This window comes from Gorilla gorilla, chromosome 2 (genome assembly GCF_029281585.2).
Source record: "Gorilla gorilla gorilla isolate KB3781 chromosome 2, NHGRI_mGorGor1-v2.1_pri, whole genome shotgun sequence".
In the NCBI taxonomy this organism is placed as follows: Eukaryota; Metazoa; Chordata; class Mammalia; order Primates; family Hominidae; genus Gorilla; species Gorilla gorilla.
The window spans coordinates 56,712,184-56,734,903 of NC_086017.1; the positions used below are offsets into that span (position 1 = coordinate 56,712,184).

A 22,720-nucleotide genomic window follows, 5' to 3' on the forward strand; every position below is an offset into this window, starting at 1 on the left:
GCTAAGTAACGGGTGCCTTCCCAGGCACTGGCGCTACCACTAGACCAAGGATCTCTCAAGAAGCCCTTATCTGGGCATGACAGAGGGCTCACGCTCTTGTCTTCTAGTTATCTCTCACAGTGTCCCTTCAGCTCCTAATTCTGTATGGCCTGGTTTTTTCTAGGTTATAATTATAAAACAAAGATTATTATAATAATAGAACAAAGTAATACTACAAACTAATGATTAATAATAATCATACCTATATCTTATTTCTAGTATAACTTTTCTTAATTTAATTATTTTCTTTATTATACTGGAACAGCTTGTGCCTTCAGTCTCTTGCCTGGGCACCTGGGTGGCTTGCCGCCCACAAACAAGGAATTTCTGACATATCACACTTGGTAGTCAAGTGTGGGCCACCACTGAGTTCAGGTTTAAAACAACCAAGTAGCAGCCAGGTGCGGTGGCTCACACCGTAATCCCAGCACTTTGAGAGGCCAAGGCAGGAGGATTGCTTGAGCCCATGAGTCACGAGTTCAAATCCAGCCTGGGCAACATGGAGAAATCCTGTACCTACAAAATATAAAAAGATTAGCTGGACATGGTAGCCTGTGCCTGTAGTCCTAGTTACTCAGGAGGCTGAGGTGGGAGGATCCCTTAAGCCCGAGGGTTCCAGGCTGCAGTGAGCCATGATCGCACCACTGCACTGCAGCCTGGATGACAGAGCAGGACTCTGTCTCAAAAATAAAAATAAACAAGTAAACATGTAAAGCAAGGGTGTCCAATCTTTTGGCTTTCCTGGGCCACACTGGAAGAAGAACTGTCTTGGACCACACACAAAATACGTTAACACTTATGATAGCTGATGAGCTTTAAAAAAAATCACAAAAAATTAATGTCTTAAGAAAGCTTATAAGTTTTTGTTGGGCCACATTTAAAGCTGTCCTGGGCTGTATGTGGCCCATGGGCCGCAGGTTGGACTAGCTTGATGTAGAGTCACTTTCACCTGCCTGTTTGGTATCTACAAATGGACACCAGCAAACTTAATTCAGAATTTCTGGTAAATGTACTCTTGGTAAATTTAGGCCCAAGCCTCTCTAATCAAGAGTCTGTAGAATCCAATCCTGTACATATCTCCCAAGTTCTTTCCCATGAAAGTTAGCAAAATCTTGCAGTTCTTTTTGTAAGGAAGCCTTCTCCCCCTGGGTTATACTTTGTATCTGTCCTTCTAGAGTATGCTGGGATCTGACTGTACTTATTAGGTGTAGAGGCAGTAAAGATTTGCTGGGGTGGTATGGGTCTAGAGGCAGTAGATCTTTAGACCTACTAGAGGTAGGTATGGAACTGGCATGCCCTTATCATGTAACTTCCTCAGTTGAAGTCAATACAGTAGCTCTAGGGTAGAGAAGACCACCCTTGTCAAAACAGAAGATGCACTGCTTCTGTTAGCAAGGGAGGTTCAATGTGGCTGGGGGTCAGATGTTCTAAATCTATCCAAATATGCTTCATTGAAATTTTCATGGTCTCACTCTTTCCCAATCAATGCCCTGACTTTTATGTAAGAATTATAATGAAGCTGTTAATTCCATTTATGTTGAAATTCAGCAACCCAAAAGATGAGATACTACATTTTATTTTCAACTACATCAATCCTGCAGTGACAAGGAATATGAAATTATTTCAGGAAATCATAGAAGCTTTTAATCCAAGAAACTAAAATTCAATATTGCCATTTGCCTTCTTTAAAATTTTCGTGTAGTAATAAGTAACCAGTCCTCCCCACAGTCCTTATATCTTTCATTTCCACAATAACGTCTATTGTGGCAGCCTGTTATCTTTTAATGAACTGTGAAAGTCAGAGTTTGGCCTAGAGTAAGACTTTAGAATTTGTGGGAGCTGCAAACGTGAAGCAAATTTGCATCTACTCACAGGCCCTTCTCCACAAATTTCCACCAGGTCTTCAAGAGAAAGATTAGAGGAAGGGCAAGAGACCAAAGAAAGCCTTGCCCGCAGTGCAGTCTTTGGGGAGGTGAGCAAAAGCCACTGTGGGAAAGTCATGACATCTGGCCTGGATCCTCTACTCTGATTCCCAGCAACCCCACCACCACCACTAACACTAACACTACCACACACACACACACACACACACACACACACACAAAATACACCAGCCCTATGCCACCAGGGGTGGAGAGGGGGCATAAAAATGTCACTTCCAGGGCACAGGTAAAAGCCTATTGTAGCTGGGTGAAGATAACATTAAATACCCTCTATTTCTCAGGGAGGAGTAGCAAACTGTCCTGCTCCAAACTTTTAAAGATTATCTATTCTGGGAGAGGGGCAAGGTCACTTAGAAGGCCCAGTGACTAACAGCCAAGAACATAGCACTTGCCTAAGAGTGAGGCTGAGCCAGAACAATAAAGAAAGCCCCCCAGTACCAGGATAGCAAGTGTCCAGGAACAAGTAACAGCAGTCTACTGCTGGAAGAGTGAGGGTAAAAGCACAGAAAGATATCCTCTCTTAGACATAGGCACAAAGAAAAGACCAATAACTGTGATTTGAACAGACACTGAGAAAAACTCTCCAACAAACCAGCCACTAAGCAAAAAAATAATACTGGAAGAATTTGAATTATGTACTTTTTGAGAGTAACCATACTAACAACAAAACCTGACACAGTTGTCTCAATGCCTCCTCCTTAAAGAAAAGGCATGTCCATTTCTGGACATAAATAGTGTTTACCCAAGTCTCCACTAGCCTTCACAAGAAGGCTTTAGCTTTCAACCAAAAATTATGAGACACATAATGAAACAAAAAATAACACACTATCAAGAGACAAACCAATCAACAAAACCAGACTCAGCTGTGACATGGATTTTGGAACTATTACACTGGGGGTTGAAAATACTATGATGGATATATCTGTAGACTCTAGTTCACAGGTCAACAAACGTTTTCTGCAAAGGGCCAGATAGGAAACATTTTAGGATTTGCAGACCATGAGGCAAAACTGAGGATATTATGTAGGTTTTTATATAGCAACAAGACAATTTTCCCACAAAATTATAGTCATAATACTAATTGCATACAATATTTGCTGATTCAGATCTACTAATGAGAGGAATAAAATTGTTTTGAGGGGAGTATAACATTTTACTTATTGGGGTTCAAGTTAGTGTTCTCTATTGTCAAAATCAATTGCACATTTTCTGTTAATGGTGAGCTGTAATGATATTTTGTGCACTTCATCTTTTCTTTTTTTATTTTTTATTTTTACTTTTTTAAGACAGGGTCTCCATCTGTTGCCCAGGTTGGAGAGCAGTGGTGCAATCTTAGCTCACTGCAGCCTCTGCCTCTCTGGCTGAACATGGGGGGAAATAGTAAATTCTCTAAACTGTGAAGCAGTCTCCCAGCCACACACACATCCAGTGGTAAATAGTGGAAGTAAAACTGACTAAAGGAGTTTACCTACAACCACCAACAAATAAGTGATGCATGAAAATTGAGAGGGAAAATGGCTTCACATAATTATCTCACCCAAGTCACTAAACAAACAAAAGACCAAACAAACAACAAAACAGGTTGGGGGCAGCAAAAGGCAGGAATCAGTGCCTGAGCTTGCTACAATATATCATCTAAGATGTCTTCTTCAAAACGGAAAAATTACAGAACAGGCAAAGAAACAGGAAAGTTTGGTCACTTCACAGGAGAAAAAAACAAGGTAATAGAAATTATCTTTGAAAGGCCCCCTATCTTCGGCAGAGTAGACAAAGACTTCAAAATGACTATTTTAAGTATCTTCAAAGGACTAAAGAAAAGCATGTTTTAAAATTAAAGGAAGGTATAATAATGGTGATTTATAAAATAGACAATATTTAAAATAACCAAATGGAACCAAGTGAAGAAGCACAATAACTAAAATGAACAATTCATGAGATGGCCTCAACAGTGGATTTGATTTGGATCAGTAAACTTGAAGATAAGTCATTAGAGATTTTACAATATGAAGAAACAAAAACAAAACCTCAATGTAGAAAAATGAACAGAGGCTGAGCATGATGGCTCATGCGTGCAACCCCAACACTTTGGGAGGCTGAGGCAGGAGGATTGCTTGAGACCAGGAGTTTCAGACAAGCCTGGGCAACATAGCAATACCTTATCTTTAAAAAAAAAAAAAAAAAAGAATTTTTTTTTTTTTAGACGGAGTCTCGCTCTGTTGCCCAGGCTGAAGTGCAATGGCATGATCTCAGCTCACTGCAAACTCCGCCTCCCGGGTTCATGCCATTCTCCTGCCTCAGCCTCCTGAGTAGCTGGGACTACCGGTGCCCGCCACCATGCCCAGCTAATTTTTTTGTATTTTTAGTAGAGACAGGGTTTCACTGTGTTAGCCAGGATGGTCTCGATCTCCTGACCTCGTGATCTGCCTGCCTCGGCCTCACAAAGTGCTGGCATTACAGGCGTGAGCTGCTGCGCCCGGCCACAAAAAAAAAATTTTTTTAATTAGCCAAGTATGGCGGCATATGTCTGTAGTCCTAGCTGCTCTGGAGGCTGAGGAGGGAGTATCACTGAAGCCCAGGAGTTTAAGGTTACAGTGGGCTATGATCATGCCCCTACACTCCAGCCTGGGTGACAGAGCAAGGCCCTGTCTCTGAGAAAGAAAGAAGGAAGGAAGGAAGGAAGGAAGGAAGGAAGGAAGGAAGGAAGGAAGGAAGGAAGGAAGGAAGGGAGGGAGGGAGGGAGGGAGGGAGGGAGGGAGGGAGGGAGGGGGGAAGGAAGGAAGGAAGGAAAAGAAAGGAAAGAAAGAAAGAAAGAAAGACGGATGGACGGAAGGAAGGAAAGAAAGAAAGGGAAAGAGAAGAAGGGAAGGGAGGGAGGGAGGAAGGAAGAAAGGAAGGGAGGGAGGGAGGAAGGAAGAAAAGAGGGAGGCAGGAACGAAGGAAGGAAGGGAAAGAAAGGGAAAGGGAAAGGAAAGGAAAGAAAGGAAAGGAAAAGAGGAAATCCAGCCAATCAAGAGGGAGGGAGGGAGGAAGGGAGGAAGGGAGGGAGGAAGGGAGGAAGGGAGGAAGGATGGAAGGAAGGAAGGAAGGAAGGAAAGAAGGAAGGGAGGGAGGGAAGGAGGGAGAAAGGAAGGAAGAAAGGAGAAAATGAATAGAGCCTCAGAGAAATGTGGAACACCACTAAGCACACAAACATAAACATAATGGCAGTACCAGAAGGAGAGAGAAAGGAACAGAAAAATATTTGAAGAAATAATGGCTGGAAACTTCCCAGATTTTATGAAAAACGTTAAGCTACACATCGAACAAGCTTAATGAACTCCAAGTAGAATAAACTCAAAGAGACCTATACCCACACATCAGAGTCAAAATGTTGGAAGCCAAAGATAAAGAGAACATGTTGACAGCAGTAAGAGAAAAATGACTCATCACATACAAGGGAACCATAATAAGATTACACCTGAGTTTTTACCAGAATAAAATGGAGGGCTGAAGATAGTGTGACAACTTACTTGAAGGGCTGAAAGAAAAATGTTCAATCCAGAATGTTATATCCAGCAAGTCCATGTTTTTAAAATGAAGATGATGAAAGTGAGACATTACTACTGATTTTACAGAAATAAAAAGAATTAAAATAGAATACTATGAACACTGTACACCAATAAACTGAATAACCTAAAAGAAATGGACGAATTCCTAGAAATACACAATCTACCAAGATTGAATCTGAAAAAATAGAAAATCTGAGTAGACCTATAACTAGTAAGGAGACTGAATTAGTAATCAAACATCTCCCAACAAAGAAAAACTGTGGATCAGATGGCTTCACTGGTGAATTCTATCAAACATTTAAAGAATTAATACCAACCCTTCTCAAACTCTTTCAAACAATTCAAGAGGGGGAAACATTTCCTGACTCATTCTATAAGGCCAGTACTAGTCTATTACTAAAGCCAGACAAATACATTATAAGAAAAAAACTACAGGTGCATATTCCTTATGAACATTGATGCAAAACTCCTCAGTCACATACTAGCAAAATGAATTTAGCAGCATATTAAAAGGATTATACCCAACGGCCAAGTGGAATTTTTCTTTTAATGAAACTAGAGATGGGCTCTCACTGTATTGTCCAGGCTGGTCTTGAATTCCTGGACTCAAGTGATCCTCCTGCCTTGGCCTCCCAAAGTGCTGGGGTTACAGGCATGGGCCACCATGCCCAGCTAATCAAGTGGAATTTATTCCCCAAAAGCAAGGATGATTCAATATACAAAAATCAATCAATGTAATATGCCACATTAATATAATGAAGGGGAAAAAATCACTTGATGATCTCAATTGATACAGAAAAGCATTTGACAAAATTCAACACCCTCTCACGATAAAAACACTCAATAAACTAGGAATAGAAGGAAACTTCTCCAATGTAATAAAGACCACATACGAAAAACCACCATCTAACATCATACTCAATGATTTAAGACTAAAAGCTTTTCTCTCAAGATCAGCAACAGGACAAGGATGCTTACTTTCACCACTTCTATTCAACATTGTATTGGAAGTTCTGGCCAGAGCAATTAGACAAGAAAAAGAAACAAAAGGCATCCAAATTGGAAAAGAAGAAGTAAAATTATCTCTGTTTGCAGGTGCCATGATCCTATATTTAGAAAACCCCAAAGACTCCACCCTAAAACTCCCACAAAAGCCTGTTAGAGATAATAAACAAATTCAGAAAAGTTGAAGGATACAAAATCAACTTATAAAAATTAGTTGCATTTCTATAACTGTGAATGATCAAAAAGGAAATTAAGAAAACAATGCCATTTACAATAGCATCAAAAAGAATAAAACACTTGGGAATAAATTTAACCAAAGATGTGAAATACCTGCATACTGAAAACTGTACAACACTGCTTAATGAAATTAAAGAATACTTAAATAAGTGGAAAGATATTCCATATTCGTGGATTGGAAGACTTAATATTATTAAGGTGACAATAATTATCCAAATTAACTCAATTCAATCCCTATCAAAACCCCAATGACTTTTTTTGGCAGATATAGAAAAACCATTCTAAAATTCATTCGGAATCCGAAGCACCCCAAATAGCTAAAACAATCTTGAAAAAGAGAACAAAATTGGAAGACTCACACTTTCTGACTTGAAAATTTACTATAAAGCTATATTAATTAAAACAGCATGGTATTGGCATAATGACAGACATACAGACCAATGGAATAGAGAACCCAGAAATAAACCCTCTCATATATGGTCAAATGATTTTCAACAAGGATGCCAAGAGCATTCAATGGAGAAAGGACAGTCTTTCCAAAAAATAGTGCTGGGAAAAATGGATATCCATAAGCAAAAGAATAAAGGTAGAACTTTACCTTACATCATATACAAAAATTAACCCAAAATGTATCAAAAACCCCATGTATGAGTTAAACTATAAAACTCTTAGAAGAAAACATAGGAGAATATCTTCATAATATTGGATTTGGCAATGATTTCTTGGATATGACACCAAAAGCACCGCCACAAAAGAAAAAAGTAGACAAACTGGACTTAATAAAAATTGGTAGCCTTTGTGCTATGAAGGACACTATCAAGAGAGTAAAAAGACACCCCACAGAATGGGAGAAAATATTTTCAAATCATATACCTGATAAGGGATTAATATCCAGAATATATAAAGAACTCCTACAACTCAAAAACAAAAGGACAATTCTATTTTAAATGGGCAAATAAATTTGTAAATAAACCTCTTCTCCAAAGAATATAAATAACGGCCAGTAAGCACATGAAAAGATGCTCAACATTGAGATACTCAGTCATTAGGGTAATGCAAATTAAAACTAAAGTGAGATAACACTTCATACCCACCAAGATGGTTAATTAAAAAGAAACGAGCAGAACAGAAAATAACATGTATTGGAGAGGACATGAAGAAATTGGAATGTCGTGCCTTGCTGGTAGGAATGTCAAATGGTGCAGTGACTGTGGAAAACAGTATGACAATTCCTCAAAAAGTTAAACATAGAATTACCATATCATCCAGTAATTCTGCTTCTAGGTATATACCCAAAAGAAGAAAGCAGGGATTCAAACAGATACGTGTTCATGTACCCAAAATCTGTGAATATGTTACTTTACGTTGTAAAAGGAAATTTATAGATGTGATTCAGGTTCAGGACCTTGAAATGGGGATATTATCCTGGATTATCTGGAAAAGCCCAGTCTAATCACATGAGTACCCAAAAGTGGAGAATGTTTCACAGGGAGATAGGACTACCAAAGGGTCAGAGAGATGTAACATTGCGGCTTTGAAGATGGAAGAAGGGGACCAGAAGCTAAGGAATGCTGGTGACCTCTAGAATCTATAAAAATCAAGGAAACAAATCCTCCTCTTGGCATCCAGGAGAAACTGGCCCTACCTGGCTAATTTTATTTATTTATTTATTTATTTATTTATTTATTTATTTATTGTAGAGGTGGGGTTTTGCTATGTTGCCCAGGCTGATCTCGAACTCCTAGGCTCAAGCAATCTTCCTGCCTCAGCCTCCCAAAGTATTGACATTACAGGCATAAGCCACCAGACCCAGCTGCAAATGTTCTGTAACAACCATTCTCAGCTCATGGGCTAAAAAGAGGCGGCCAGATGTGGTCTATACTCAAATATTACCTCCTCAATGAGGCCTTCCTAGGACACCCTCAAAAACTGTGTCCCCCATCCTTCCAAATCCTCCTTATCCTCCTTTAATTTTTCTCATAGTACTTCGCACAATCTAATATACTATGTATTTTTCTCACACATATTACGTTTTCTGGGGCAAAGATTTTTACGACTACTTTCAATGGTGAAAATCGCAATTACTTTTGCACCAACCTAATACATTGGGTATCTTCCTCTTTCATAAATTCTTCCTCTTGTAAACTTTATGTGGGCAGGTTTTTTTGTCTGTCTTGCTTATTGCTGTATTCCCAGCACCTGAAACATGTCTGGCACTCGATAAACATCTGTTAAATGAATGAATGAATCAGTGAGTGAATTAATAAATAAATAGATCCTATATAGCCTAGCAGTTAGGAAAAATAAATAAATAAATAAATAGAAATGAAGTGGAGATAGAACACATTGATACCTGTAAGTGCTTAGAGCACTGCCTAGCACACACTAAGTGCTCAATAAATATTAGTCACCCTTATTCCTTATTGTAGTTATAGTTGTTACCTTCACGAGGAGCCTCAAGCATCTGAAAGGTGCAGGCACCAGAGCAAGCAAAATCTCCCAGCCACCATCTGTATCCAGCCGCCTGCCTCCCTGTCTACTGCATCTCCTCTCCTGGTTTCCCTGCTCCTTCTGGGGCTGCTGGTCTCCCTCTCTGCCACTGGAGCCTGTGTCCCCCTCTGGTTCCCTCAATCTTTGTCCCTCAATTACAGATGGGACTTCTGGACTCTCCACAGTGCCTCAGGCAGAGTCCCCCTAAGATATCTTGAACCCGACTGCCTGCTTCTACTCTCCTCCATTCTGTTCCCCCATTCCACCCCTTCACTTGTTCCAGCGTCCAGGCTGTTGCCTTAGGATTCTGCTCCCACCCTGAGACCCCCCACCCCGCCAACGCTGCCACATTCCACCTAAGCGCCCATCCTCTAGAAAGCGTTTGCTGACACCCTCCCCAACCTCTTGGTGCCCACAGCCTCCCCCCGACCCCCCACCGTGCTGATCCCTTACGAAGCACTCTCATTCTGCTGGAACCTCTGTGCTGTCCCTATCTACCCCAAGGCTGACAATTTCCCAAGCTCCCCCTCCTCCCACAATGCCCCACCCAGGAAGCCCAGGGCCTGATCTCTGGCGCCTCAGCTCCTGAGACCCCCCTCCTCCTGCCGTCTAGAAACGTTCCTGGAATCCACCGACCCTCCCCACAGTGTTCCCTCTCTAATCCCCACAACAGTCTCAACCCTACAGTGGAGGAAATGAGTGGCGAGAGGTTAAGCAATTTGCCAAGATCACACGAGGCAGGAGTAAAGCGGGGCTTGAACCCAGGGCCCTGGGCAGGGCTGGGGTGCGGGGGCTGGCAGGGTATCGACCCAGGGTACACAACACAGCAGTCAAAGAGATGGACAGAGTTTTGGATGACCAACGGCTGAGATGGGACGAGAAGCCAGCGCCTCCTCCCTGCGCGTCTGTCTGCAGGCCAGGGGCTCACACGGGAGCCGGCTCCTGCCCCCTGGCCCAGGGCCAGCCGTCATCCCCATGAGGTCAGCCACGGCTGGCGATTTCGGGGAAATACCAGCTCCTTATTAAAAACAGGCGGTGGTCAGGCCCCCGCTGCTTTCCCAGTAGAAACTGGAGTGTTTGTTCCAAAAGGAACAAGAGTGGGCAGGGCCTGGCCAGGGCCCTGAGGCGGGAGGCTTGAGCTGCAGTACCTGGTCAGGGTGTCCCGGGAGCTGCGGGGAGGGGAAGTGGAGAGGACAGCCCCACTCCGGCAGTCGCGGGTGGGGGCTAGCAAAGGCGGCCTGTGTGAGGGGCGGGCACCGGCACAGCACCTCGAGGCTGCGCCGACCAGGGAGGGGTTGTGGACTGTGACCTCTACAGCTGCACCCCCCACCCCGGCCCGGGGACAGATCTCAGGCAGTGGGCAAGGCCTGAGAAAAAGCAGGCGGATGGCAATAAGGCCCTCCTCTTCCGGGGTGGGCAGCCGCCACCCGCGCCCCTGTGCCCAGAGCCTGCAGCCCCCGCCTCCAGGGGATCTGCGGAGGCCTGCCCTGCAGGGGGCGCGAGTGGGCCATGCCTCCCCCGGCCCCGGCCCAGGCCCCGGCCCAGGCCCCGACCCACCCCGCCACTCTCCGCGCCAGCACAGGCCGCCCTGCATCTGGAGCGAGTTAGGGTTGGCGGCCTGGCGGGCGGCGGCGTGAGCTCATCCCGGCCCGCCCCGCTGCGGTTTCCACGCGGCTGTGAAGGGAACAGAACACAGAAACGCCGCGCCGAGGGCCGGGCCGGAGGAGCACAGGGGAGCGGCCGCTCCTCCCGGGATGTGGGTGGGAGTGGGAGAGGCGGGAGTGTGTATCACTGGCGCGTCGCCGAGGGAGGCTGAGCCCTGGGAGCCGGCCGCCAGCATGCGTCGCTGGTGTCACCGTGTGTGGTGGCTTGCGAGGGTGTGTGTGTCCCGAAGGGAAAACACTGTGCGTGTGATAAGTCGCACACCTCCCAACACACACTCCTCGTTTTACAAAAATCGGCAGCTGAGGGCAGAGGACAAGGAGGGCTGGCCAGCGCACAAACTGGGGCTTGGCTCCCACCCGGCGCCTGTGTCCCTGAGTGGATGCAGAAGCTCTGGACCAACCAGCCCAGGTGTCTGGCAGGGCCCAGGGCCCACCTCCCCAGACACACACATACTTTTCCTGGTCACTGCCCCCCTCACACTCCCCCCAAGGAGCCCAGGCATCTCCTCCTTCAGGAAGGAGAAAGGAACCCCTCACACCAGGGTATTGGCTAACAGAGACACTCACAGCCCACACGGAAACAGGAACACATACCTGGACACAGGCTCACACCTGGAAGCACACCCAAGGGAAGCACTCCTGCTCTCGGAATCCTAGTTGGGAGAGCCCACCAGCAGGCTGTGAGGCAGTGGCAAGGCTTGAAAAGGCTTCTTGGTGAGATGCCCCTTCCCTCTGCCAGGGGCTGGGAACAGGAAGGCTGGAGGTCACTGAACCTTGAACCTTAGCGGCCCCAGCACCTTGTGATGGGCCCTGAGGGTACCGCCCTGTGTGAAGGGCCTCAGAACCCCAGCACTCCCAAGGACCGGAGCCAAGGTGGGGATATGGGCACTGTAGTGATATTGATCACCAGACACTGGGTGGGGAGCTGGGCTGGAGTGGGTGCTTCGGAGCATCCAAGGTTCCCTCCACCCATCAGGCCAGTCCTCACCTTGGGCACTCGCCTCAGCGACCTACTATCCCAGCTTCGGGTAGATGTCACCCAGCTGCACTGGGAACTATGGGAGGTAGCCCAGGCCATGCAGCACCTGCCAGCCTTCCCACCTGGGCTCACAGGGCTGTCATGCTCCCATCCTCCTCCCTTCACCCTACAGCTGGGCCATGGCTCTGAGACAGTGACCTTGCCTGCAGGATGGCGCACATGAGTCTTTCACCCCTCCTTACCAGCTATTTCCCCTGGGCCCAAAGCACAGGATTGCAGAGGGCTGGTGGGGCTGAACTTGCCAGGAGCTTGGGTCCTCCATGTCCCCACCTGTGAGATAGAGACGACACCCTATCCTGACCAGTCCACCACAGGGTGCCTAAACTGTAAAGGGAAGTGCATCTGCAGTACCCACGGGGGTCTACAGCTCCCAAAACACTGGGGCAAGCTGGGTGAGGGATGTTATTTAACTGGAATGGCTATGGTTTGCAGAACCAGAGCTTCCAAATTACTTAGCAAAACATGTTTGCTTTTTAATTAACATGTGCTTGAAAAACAATGGTTTTCATTAAAGTGGGTGGGGGAGAGAAGGGACTGTAGGGGAGAATATTTCAAGGAGCTCCAAGTTCCAGGCCAGACTTCTTAAAAATAAAGTGGGAGTCTTGCCCCAAGCCGGCAGAGGCTGGGAGGCAAGAATCCCTGCTGGAGAGCCCAAGGAACAGCCCTACTACCTGCCTCCACCACTCTCCGGCTCCCTGGCTGAGAATCTGCCCTTTCGCTGATGGCTCAGTTACTTACCTACTATTCCCTGGGCCACTCTGGGAAGGAGAGGTCTTTTTTTTTTTTTTTTTTTTTTTTTTTGGAGATGGAGTCTCACTCACCCTGTCACCTAGGCTGGAGTGCAATGTCTTGATCTCAGCTCACCGGAACATCCGCCTCTGGGGTTCAAGCAATTCTCCTGCCTCAGCCTCCTGCATAGCTGGGATTACAGGCACGCACCACCACGTCCAGCTAATTTTTCTATTTTTAGTAGAGACAGGGTTTCGCATTGTTGGCCAGGCTGGTCTTGAACTCCTGACCTCAAGTGATCCGCCTGCCTCAGCCTCCCAAAGTGCTGAGATTACAGGCATGAGCCACCGCGCCTGGCCGGTGTGGTCTTTTATAAAGCAGTCTTGGCGTTCAATGAATGAGGTCCACCAGGCAGATAAGCAAAAGGAAACAGCATGAGTAACAACCTGAAAGCATGGGCCTGGAAGCCACTGATGTCCAAGCCCCAGGGAGACTGGGGCAGGGAGGCTGAGCTGGTGCCAAGGACATAAGGGTGGGAAGGGAGGATGACCTCACATGGAGCAGAGGGGATATGTGAGGAACTGGCCAGAGGAAGTGGAGGGCTGGGAGACTGGAAGCAGGACGCATTCCAAAGCCTCAGGGCTTGCTCCCCAGAGGCTGATGGGCAGGACTGCAGGTTCAGTCAGTCCAACAGGGGGCAGCGTTGACTCCATCATCCAGCATGGAGAAGGCATGCCATCGGTGTTCAATAAATGCATGTAGAAGGGTGAGAATGAAGAGATGATCCCTCTGAGTCAACCACACCTTCTCCTATTTCTGGCCTTTTGGGGACAGGGTTAGCACCAGCGCGCAGCCTGAGGTCAGATGTCAACATAGGGTTGGGACACATTTCACCCATTCACCCATGCAGACCAAGGGAAGGTGGAGGGGAAGCTTCTGGGGAGTGAGGGCATCCCCAGGGGTCGGGTCAGATGCCCAGAACCCCCAGCTCCCGGCAGCCTGCCCAGGACCCTGTTTCTCATTTGGGGCCTTCTTGCTTCCCCCAACCCACACCCCCACATGAAACGTGCCTGCCTATACTTAATTCATTATGCTCGGCTGGGTGGGAGGCCTGGCGAGCGGGGTTTTTTTTTTCCCCTGAGCTCAGACATTCCTCGCTTTATTATTCTCCACATTTCAAAGCAGCTGTCGCCTCCCCCAACCACCCCCAGCCCGAAGCTCAGAGTCCAGAAGGGGCCTCTCTAGGGCTCAGAACACCAGAGTCTCCAACACCTCCAGCCCGGCACAGGAGGAAAATTAAGGCCAGAGATGGATAGGGTAGCACCGCAGGGAGACCTGCAGGGCTCTCCCCCAACAGTCTGCACCTGAACTTATCCTCCCCTAAGTGCCGCAGTCACCCTCCCATAACACTGTCTTCTCGCCTCTCTGCACCCACTCTGTTCCACCCTCCACACAGGTGACCACAGTGGTCCCTTCATAACACAAACACAACCCCTGCCTCCCCCACTGGAGCAGGTGCTAGAAGAATTATCAAAGTCCCTGCCCTGCTCAGGCCCCTGGCAAACTGAGCCCTCACTGAGTCAGTGGCCTTACAGAGGGCAAGGCCCATCCCTACAAAATAGCAGGGCCCGCGTCAGCCTAGTGAACCACCAAGGGGCCAGCCAGGGGAGAAACAGTTCTGGAGACTCAATTTCAGAGAAACGGGGAGGCCCTAGACAGATTTCTCCCCTACATCTGAGAGCTGCCCATGCAGAGCTTCCTTAGCAAGGGCTAAGATCCCTGTTGCATTTAAGCAAGCAGCAGCTTGGTCAGACTTGCCCTGGAAAAGAGGTTGGAGGAGGGACTTTGGCCCCAGGAGAAAATGGGGCAGGGGTCCAAATGGGGCAGGGGTCCAAGTGGGGCAGGCAACCCGCGGGCCTGGAAACTGAGTCTGGATGTCCCTGTCAGCACTCAGGCTGTCTTGCCCACACTCACCCTATCACTGGGCATGCCCACTCAGGCCTGGGGCTTGATGGTAGCATTCTCGAGTGCCCAGGAGGGTAGAGGTGACTCTGTAATGTGGCCCTGGAGGGTTCTTGGAGTCCACTGCAAGCCTGGGAGCCGAGAGCCCTCCCATACGTCCAGCTCTACTCTGTGAAACACCCCAAGGACTCCATCACTATGAGAAAGGCCCCCTCTTGAAGACGGACTGCACAGAGCCTGAGTCAGCCCTCAGAGCAGGCCCCTTTCCAGCAATAGAGCTGTCCCAGCCTAGAGCTTGGGATCCGGCCATGTCACCCTCTTGAGAGCTCCCAGCCCAGGGCCCCCCACTGAGCCTGGGCCATACAGAGGGAAACCTTGCTTCCCCTCTCATCCCTCAGCCTCAAGATCCATCCATCTTTCCCAGGGCTAGAAGCCATTGAACATTTGCCTTCCTGCCACAGCAGCCACCATCCCACACTTTGTGCTGCAGCTATGGATGAGAGGTCACTGCCATGAGCTTCCCCACCTCCAGCTGCAGGCCCCAGACGTGGAAACAGGTATGGACATCCAGAGGTTTGGGGACACTCAGAATCTCAGGATCCCAGATACTCCAACAAAGAGCTGAGGCATCTTCTCCCTTGTGCCCCACCACCCCCTAGCCCTGACCTCACAGCACCTGGTTGTCCCACAGGCTCATCAGCACCTCCCTGCCAAGTTCCCATTCCCCACTCCATCCCAGTGGCAAGGCTGGGCCTCTGTTACTTATCATAGGTCGTCACAGTTAGCACCTGAAAATTACATGATGGATGGATGGAGGGAGGGAGGGAGGGATGAAAGGAGGGAGAATGGATGGATGAATGGATGAATAAGCTGATTCAAATGAGCCTTGGGCCTGGCAAAGATCTGAAAATTACATGATGGAGGGAGGGAGAGAGGGAGGGACGGAGGGAGGGAGGGAGGGAGAATGGATGGATGAATGGATGAATAAGCTGATTCAAATGAGCCTTGGGCCTGGCAAAGATCTGCTCCATTCAAGGGTCTCTATCCAGGGGTTTTGGGAAATGCTGACTACAACAAACTGTGAAATTTCCTCAAAACTTAAAAACTGACTTGTAAGGTAAGCTCTTATTTTGCCAAGTAGAGATATGGAAAACAACAGCTACCGTCGTTATTGTTTCTGTAAACAGAAGGATATTCTCAAGGCAAAAGAAAGTAGGCAGGATGCAATCTTGGAAGAAAGACAGGCATTGAAGATGCATAGATTGGGCTTCTGGAAAATATACAAGATAGGACATTTTTTCAAAACTTTCTTGGGTATTGTGATAAGTTGGGCCTTAGGGCTTGGAAATGCCCAAGTGCTTCCAATCTCCACCAGGGTAAGAGCCCCTTCTGCAGCCTTTCTGGCTCGGATTGGTTCCCCTCTGCTTGCATATTCCTCAGAACAGAGGGCTCACGACCTCTCCCAGTTAGCTCAGGAGCTGACGATGCCATTCTAGAGCACCTTTAAATGCTTCCAAGCCTACCATGGGAGAGAGGTAAGGAGACCAGGAGCAGGGTATGATGGCAGAGGTGTTGAGGGGAGGGAAGACCAAGGCTTCCAGCCCCAGGGCATAGGTGTGGTAAGGAAAAGGGCATACTCATGTTCAGCTGGACCAAAGTAGAAAAATCAGGAAGCTGCCAAGACCTGAACTTGCCCAAGGGGTACCTGGAAGTGCGGAGTCTGGAGTCTGAGTCTTCCAGCTGCCACATTCCACCCCAACTAGCCCTCCAGAAAGGTTCTGATGTGCCCCATGGCTACGGCCTCGGTAGATATGTGAGGTACCCAAGCCCATAGACCAGAGGTGGGGGTGGAGAATGGAAAAAAATGGTGGAACCTCAGGAGTCCTCAGGCAGGTTGGAGAGGAGGGTGCAGGCAGGAACCCTGCCCAGACCTGACCTTCGAGGGCCTTCTCTGTCCAAGAGGGCCCGGGCCCTGGCTGCTGAGACTGGAGGGGCCCGCTGGGTGATCCGGCCTGGGGGAGTATCGTGTGCACACACTCACACACACATGCCACATTCCAGTTGTGCTCTGTCAGCGTTTGGGCAAACCAGGATTGTGTGGCTTTGGGAGGGCAGGGAACAAATAACCCCCAAAAGTGGGTGAGGGAGGGACTGGGGCTGGTTGGAAGGAACTTGGGAGAACCCCAGGGAACCACTTCTGTGCTGGGTCACCAGGTTCAAGATCCGGGTTTTCCTGCTGTGCTCTGAGGTGACTGGATCAGCATTTCCCCTGTTCCCAGGCAGGCCCGCCCTCTCCCTGACCCCACAACTCTCACTACTACCCATGGCCTCAGGACCAACCACGGAGGACACCCCAAACACCCCCTTATGCAACACAAGGAGCTCCTGTCACACTGCTGCCGACTTTTTTTGGCCCCTCCTCCCCTGTTCCATACATTCCGTCACCCCCGACCTCTCTTAAGGCCTCCATCAGCTTTCCATAAGACTCTCTGCCACTGAGTGCTTTGAGCACTACAGTCCACTTTCCCACAGCTGTACTGATTTCCTTCCTTCTTGTGGCCTGGCAAAATTTTCATCCAATGCCTGACTTCTTCAAGATCCCACCTGACTTCTTTCTATCTCAGCCTGAATTTCTGGCCTTCCTGGCACCGCTACTCCATGCCATCTCATTCATGTCCCAGTGGTAACCCCAGGATCCCTGGGGATGATGTCTGGAAGAGAAGATGCAGGGTGCGGCAGGCTAACAAGAGCCATGAGCATCCATGCAGGAACATCCGAGCAGCGGAGGGACGGTTTGTTCTGGGACCATCGCGGGCCCAGCTCCGATAATCCTCTGTCCCTTGTGCTCAAGTTCTAGATCCCCAAACTCTGCCCTAAAGCTGTGAGTGTCAAGGGCCCATCAGAACCTTGTTCCTGCAATGTCACTGGACCTTCTGTGTTAGGTTTTGCAGTTTCAAGGGGACTGCCTGGCCCTGCCTGGGGTGCTGAAGCTGAACTCTGCCCCTGGACTACCCCACTGACCCTCTGATTCAGCATGGACTGAGAATGTAGTGGTGGCTCCTCCTGCCACCTTGAGGAGACCTCAGAGATCAGGCCCCAGGCCAGAGGAGGAAAGTGAGGCATAGAGAGACCCCAGAACAGACCCCAGCCTTATGGGGCACATGACAGGGCACTTGAGGCATGAGGGGTATCAAGGTGGCCCAAGGGCAAACCCCCTGCCCCCTCCCACCCCTCTCTACCAGCCACAGGGCCATAGGCTGGACCACCCTGCTTGAGGGGGAAGCTGGGACCAGTGTTTATGCCACTGTAGGGAGGCCACAGCCTGCCTAGCAGTGCCACCTGCCCAGCGCCGGTGCTGATTCAACAGAGCCCCCCCAGTACATATGCACTCAGACACAGGCACACACACTCACGCACACACAGTGGCAAACACACATGTACATATGCACAGACAAATGGGCACCTACACACTCACAGACACAGACACACATATACAACACACATACAAACACAAGCCCACATTCACTTACAGACACAGATCCACAGGCATACATGCACAACTGTGGACCTATGCACACATACACACGCACATTTCACCCAGCCAGGATGGGAGGATGCTGAGTAAGGAGAAGGCTCACCTCTGCAGCTGAGTCCCACCTTTAGGTGCCTCCACCCCATCCACTCTGATGTCTGCACCCACAGCCAGTGACCCAAACCCAGGAACACGTGGTCAGCAGAGCCACATATGAGAGGTAAATGGCCCCAGGGTAGCAACATGGCCATGGCTGGGCCAGAGGCACATTCTAAGTGGAGCTGAGCTGCAACAAGTGGAACCAAGCTGCCCCTGCCAGGGCTCATCAGACAACAGCTCCATCCCTGCCCTCACCAAGGGGCCCCCCAACCCGTCCCCTTCCAGCTACGCAAGAAGACTAGGGGCTGGGAATTGCAAGATGCTCCCTTCTACCACCAAGCCAAACCAAGTGGGACAGTAGCTCCCAGGGACTAGGGAAGCCTGCAAGAAGGAGGGTATGTTTGGGGAAGGCCTGGGAGTACTGCGGGCCACCCTGGAAACCAGAAGGGCAGGCATTCTTGAGAGAGTGGGACATGTATGCCTGAGGACTAAGACACATGTGAACTTGGATGCAGGGCACTCCTTGCTGGAGATGACTGAGAGCAGGTGCAATCTGTGCTCAGGACACCAGCCCAGGGTAGGCATATGCAGAAAGAAAATGCTGAAACTACTCAGTCCCATGCAGACTTCTGAAGGGGAGCTCAGCACTTCTGGGCCTGGTTTTCAGGAGCAAGGTGCACCAGACAGGCGGGAACTGGGGACTGCCCAGGAGAGTGTCAGCCACTTCAGGTGGTGCCCTACCCCGGAGGAGGCTGGAGGTGGAACCTGATTGTGATCTGCTCCCCTCTGTGTGGGTCCTCAGTCACTCATGGGCCAGGAAGGCTGGCCAGAGCCCGCCAAGATCACACACACACATGAAGATGCCCTCATTGGCCAAGTGCACTGCAACGGGGCGCAGGGCGTCTTTATCTGCCCCACCAGCCGACAGACTGTGCACCTCTCAGTGCAGTGGCGGTAAACTGTGAAAGAGCAGATTACGACTCCTTCCCCTGAATTAGATCTGAGGCTGGAGTGGACTGAACCAGAAGGCCTTGAAATCTGTCCGTGATGTTGCTGAGGATGTTTTCAAAACAGCCCTGGAATCTGACCACTTACGACCATCACCCCCACCAGTACCCTGGGCCAAGCGTGCATCTCCTCTCTCCTGGACCCTCCTCACTGGCCTCCCTGCTGCCCCTGTGGCCCCCACAGTCTCTTCTCCACACAGCGGCCAGGGTGGCACTGAGAAAACATCTCCCCAGGGCGCATGCTGCAGCCCTCCCTGACCTCTCTGACTCAGGACCTGTCCCTCTCCATGGCACTTTCTGCTCCCATCACCAGGCCTCTGTGCCCTCTGCCAGGACGTCTTCCCTCAGATGCCCACACAGCCTCCTGAAGCAGATGCTTAGGTGCCACATAGGAATGTTCCAGCCAACCTAGGGGCCCTGCCCAGCCAGTGACAGATGGGAGTCTGTAGATAGTCTGCCTTCCTTATCCCTCAGTGAGACAATACCACCATCTCCCAGAGGTTCCCAGCAGGGCTGAGACCCCTTTGCTCATAGTGTCATCTGCTCTGCGTGCACCCCTTTGGGGGGATTTTCTTCCTTCCCAGGCCCCCCACCCCACCCCTCTCCCATGCTCCCTGGAATCACCTTCCAGGGAGACTACTTGCAGGTAGTCCTCGATCTGGTCCTTGTCTCAGGGATTACTTCTGGGGGAGCCCAGCCTAAGACACTTCATCTCTCCCTTTTCCCTTTAGCAATAACTCCCCACCTCCCCTCCCCCAGCCCCTACCATTTACTTTCTGTCTGTATGAATTTGACTACTCTAGGACCCTTAGATAAGTGGACTCTACAGTATTTTGTGTGTGTGTGACTGGCTTATTTCACTTAGTGTAACATCCTCAAGGTTCACCCGCGTTGTTGCGTGTGTCGGCATGGCCTTGCTTTGTCAGGCTGAGTAATACTCCCTTGTGGATAGACCACATTTGCTTACTCACTCACCCCTCCACGGACACTTGGGTTGCTTCCACCTTTTAGCTACTGCGAATAGTGCTGCTGTGAACGTGGGTGTGCAAATACCTGTTCAAACCCTGCTTTCAAGTATTTTAGGTACATGCCCAGAAGTACAATTGCTGGTCATCTGGTCATTCTATTTTGTGGGAAACTGCTATAGTGTTTTCCACAGTGGCTGCACCATTTTACTTTCAAATTTCAACAGTGCACAAGGGTTCTAATTTCTCCACATCTTCAACAACACTTGTTATTTTCTGCTGTTTTTTTATAAAAACCATTCTAATGGGTGTGAGGTGGTACCTCATTATGGTTTTAATTTGCATTTCTGTAATGATTAGTGATGTTCAGCATCTTTGCATGTGCTTATTGGTTATCTGTATATCCTTTGGTTTTTTGTTTTGTTTTGTTTTGTTTTTTTGAGATGGAGTCTTGCTCTGTTGCCCAGGCTGGAGTGCAGTGGCGCAATCTCAGCTCACTGCAACCTCCGCCTCCTGGGTTCAAATGATTCTTTGGCCTCAGCCTTCCAAGTAGCTGGAATTACAGGCACCGGCCATCATGCTGGGCTAATTCTTGTATTTTTGTAGAGATGGGGTTTCACCATGTTGGCCAGGCTGGTCTTAAACTCCTGATCTCATGTGATCCACCCGCCTCAGCCTCCCAAAGTGCTGGGATTACAGGCGTGAGCCACCACGCCCAGCCTGCATATCCTCTTTAGAGAAATGTATACATACAAGTCCTTTGCCTATTTTTTAGTTGGGTTGTTCGGGGGGTGGTTTTTGAGTTATAGAAGTTCTTTATATATTCTAAATATCATCTTCTCTCCTTTAAATCTTTGCTCAACTATTTCCTGCCCAGATAATCCTTGACCTCATTATTTAACATGTCACCCACCTCCCGGCTTACACACACACATGCACACACACACCACAGCCCTCCCTGCTTTCAGTCCTTCTCTGCCTTTAGCACCATTCGATACTTCACTGTCAGGATTTGTCTGGTTTGTGTGAGTTCTACAAGGGCAGAGGTTTCCACTGCCTTCTCCACTGCAGTGTTCCCAGCACCTAGAACAGAGCCTGACACACAGTCGGTGCTCAGTAAATGCTGAGAGAATGAAAGGAGGATGCAACAGACTCCTGCGACACACTCACCCCTAACATGCACTCTCTCCCACACACTGCCAGCAGCCCCCATCCACACACACTCACTCTCACACACACTCAGGACTCCCCACACCACACAGCCCCTTGGACAGTCTGATCCACGCAGGCTTTCCAAGTTGCTCTCACCCCCACCACATCCCCCCTGCCACGCAGACACGCGCATCCACACGAGGTCATGAAAAGGCGCCCCCTGGAGCTGCCCTGACTCCTGGGTCCTGGCCTGCAAGGTGTTTCCCATCCAGTGTGGCCCACTCCCCACTCAAAGCCTTTGATCTCCCCCACATTTCTATATCTGGGGCCCCCAGCCTCTCTGCAGGGCTTTGCTCTCTCTTCACATCAAGCCTGCGTGAATCATCTCCTCGAGGAAGCCTCCCCTCTCTATCCTCATCAGGCTCGAGGACTCAGGGGAGGGGCTCTGGCCCCAGAGCAGGGGATAGAATGGGGCAGGGGTCTGCAGGTGTGTGCACCTCCCTCCACCACGCAGGGATTGCATGCTGTCTTCTGCTGAGGAGCCCGGGGCTATCCCCACAAAGCCTCTACCTCTGACCTAGAGCCACACTGCTGGCAGAGTGGCTCAGTTTCACCATCGGAGTCAGGGCAAGGGGTCAGCTCTGACAGCCTAGGGACAAAGTTAGCTCCTGCCCTGCCACCCATTCCCAATGTCACTCAGGCAAGGCCATTCCCTGTGCCGGGCCTCAGCTTCCCCACCAGTGACAGGGTGGCTCTGGGCCAATGCCCCATGGTCACCCAATTGGTGGACATGCAGTGAGACAGCTCAGACAGTGCTCTCAGGCTCCCAGCCGCCCGCATCCCTGTGTTAGCGGCCCCAGCATGGCTGCCTCCTGCAGAAGGCCGGGTGAGGGGCAAGCGCAACAGAGAAGCACTCGGCCTCCTCCAGCTCAGTGTCCATGGGCCACAGAATTCACATAGGCAAGCCAAGGGCCACAGAGAGGAAAGAAGGAGAGAGGGAAAGAAGGAGGAAAGGGAAGAGGGGAAGGAGAAATGTGGGACAAAGAGGGAAAGGAAGGAAGGAAGGAGGGGAGGGAGGGAGGAAAGGAGGGAGGAAGAAAAAAAGGGGGAAGTAAGAAGGAAAAGAGGAAAGGAAGAAAGGAAGGGAAGGAAGAAGGGGAAGAAGGGGAGGAAAATGGGAGGGAAGGCAGGAAAGAAGAAAGGAAGAAAGGGAGGGAGGTGGGTAGGAAGGGAGGGAGGGAGAAAAGGAAGAAAAAAGAGGAGGGGAGGGAAGGAAGGAGAGAAGGAAAAAAGAGAGGGAGAAAGGGAA

General features: G+C 49.3%; 1 protein-coding gene across 1 annotated transcript in view; it reads right to left on the reverse strand.

Annotated features, from left to right (window-relative positions):
• The window catches only part of PRSS42P (serine protease 42), a 38,504-nt gene extending 15,840 nt beyond the window's left edge, over window positions 1-22,664 (reverse strand). Inside the window, 2 exon segments of the mRNA XM_063703739.1 lie at window positions 8,870-9,000; window positions 11,521-22,664. The gene's annotated coding sequence lies outside the window, so the exon portion shown is untranslated.
• Window positions 22,665-22,720: the final 56 nt, after the last annotated feature.